The sequence below is a fragment of the Mastomys coucha genome, unplaced genomic scaffold (assembly GCF_008632895.1).
Source record: "Mastomys coucha isolate ucsf_1 unplaced genomic scaffold, UCSF_Mcou_1 pScaffold7, whole genome shotgun sequence".
NCBI lineage: Eukaryota > Metazoa > Chordata > Mammalia > Rodentia > Muridae > Mastomys > Mastomys coucha.
In genome coordinates, this window is record NW_022196913.1 from 7,385,502 (window position 1) to 7,387,483 (window position 1,982).

The window sequence follows — 1,982 nt, forward strand, 5'->3', positions numbered from 1 at the left end:
AGGGAAGCTGAGAGCTAGATGGGCGGTCTAGGACGCACAAAGGAGTTCTGCTGCCTAGGGCGTCCAGTGCAACCACAACCTCGGGCTTTGGAGAGTTGGGTTGGACAACCTAGTGTGAGCTGAGAGCCATTCCGGTCTAAGAGTGCTTTGCGCTTGGTTATTGGGGGGAGGAGGGAGGGAAGGGGAAGGACAGGACCCTGACCACTCCCCTGGACGGAAGCGCAGGTTGGGTCTTGTGGGTCTAAGTCGTTAAAGGTGACTCTGAGTTTCTTTCCCACCTCTTCCTGAAGAGTCTACATCGAGGTGAAGGAGAGAGGAGAGGTAAGCTGGGATTTTGAGACCTAAACTAGGACACACACCCTGGAATCCTCGGATTCTTCACCTGGGACCACCTCGGGTTGATAAAGGGAGGCTTTTGCGGGCTAGGTGGGATTGGTTAATGTTCAGGGACCGGATTGAGTTATTTTGAGGAGTCTTTGCCGTCAAAGGAGTCTCCGACCTTAAGGAGGATGAGCTCAAAACTATGGTGGTGTTTCTTAGAGTTGGATACCGGGAAGCTTCGGAAGTGGCAAACTCGGGCTGGCGATAAAAGTGTGAACCTCAGAGACTACTGATAAGCGAATGTCTGGGGCCTTCAGGGTCTTAGATGGCCTAAGTACTAAACGGAGGTGTATGGGCAGGGCGAGACGCTTTAGATCTAAAGAATCCTTTAAAATGTTAAAGAAATAGATATTCCCAGACGGGCAGGGCTCAGTCTCTCTTAACTTCCACCACGCTCTCCCAATCTCTGACCTTCGTCCACTATCCCCCCCACCCCCACCCTTGAGGCCCAATAATGGCGAGAGCCATTTCTGGGCGCATCCCTTCTAGATTCTTCCAGATGACCTAAAGCCTCATAGTTGGTCATCTCTCCAGCGCGAAGTTAGCCTCTGGCTCCTTCACTCTATTGGCGGTTCCTAGCCCTCACCACTCCCTAGGGAACCACGTGTGAGAATATCGCCGGGATGTTAGGATCAGGGAGGGTGACTAAAAATCCCGGGATGTAGTTGTTTTTCGGAGAGTAGTGTAAGGGATGATGGGCAGTAGAAGACTACGGAGTGGTTTTTTTTTTTTTTTTTTTAAAGTCGGGGTTGTAAAGGCAAAGACCTTGAGCAATTGTGTCCTCTTTTATCTAGTCGATGGAACCAGCTCTATAGTCGCACTACTGCTTCCCCGCTTCATAAACCGTGGGTTTTGTCCATCTGGGCATCGCCAGCTTTTCTGTATAGGGGACATTTCGTTTGTGTTCCGTTCCACCATTGCGCCCTAGGCCAAGGAAGCTCTTTAGCCCTTGCGCCACGCCCGTGAAAAAGTGCGGGTTGACCCCGCAGACCACGTTGGGCGGATCTTCCGCTCCATTCCTACAGATCATGAAGGACCTGGCTTTTCTTGATCCGGGCCAGGGAAACCCCACCCTACGGAACTTATCCTGGCCAGGTGTCCCACGAGAAGCCTGACTCGCATTCCTGTAGATTGCAGCTGGCAGATCCCCGTGAGTCCAAACTTAACGCCCACCTTTTTTTGGGCGTGGTACGGGCCCAAAGAAGACCTCTTCTTCTCGCCCCCAAGGGCAGGAGACTTTTGAGAGTCTTCATAGAAAAGCACAATTAAAGCACAGGGTGGGGTAGACCAGGCGGGACCTTCGATTTTGTTTTTAGGGCCCCCCATTCTCCTCACTTCAAAAGCTCGTGGACGGGTAAAGCACGAGTTCATGCCCTAGGTAGACCAGGGGATTGCAAACCCAGAAAACAAACAACAGCAGAGAAATTGGGGCGTTTAGTCCAGATGTCGGGGTAAATGGGTGTTCAGGTACGCTTGCCGTGTGAACTTTCTACGGATCACTTATGGAGGGAGTTGAAGGAAAGGAGGGAAAGGAACCCGCCCCAGGGGTCCTCGTGGTGAGGTCTGCGCTTGCTGGGGGAGGTGTCTTACCTATGTCTGGG

General features: G+C 52.2%; 1 protein-coding gene across 2 annotated transcripts in view; it reads left to right on the forward strand.

Moving 5' to 3' along the window:
• The first annotated feature begins 214 nt into the window (after window positions 1–214).
• Sfmbt2 (Scm like with four mbt domains 2) overlaps window positions 215–1,982 on the forward strand; it is a 229,444-nt gene continuing 227,676 nt past the window's right edge. For both annotated transcript variants that reach the window (XM_031358425.1, XM_031358427.1), the window contains exon 1: window positions 215–321. The gene's annotated coding sequence lies outside the window, so the exon portion shown is untranslated. The remainder of the gene's footprint in view (window positions 322–1,982) is intronic.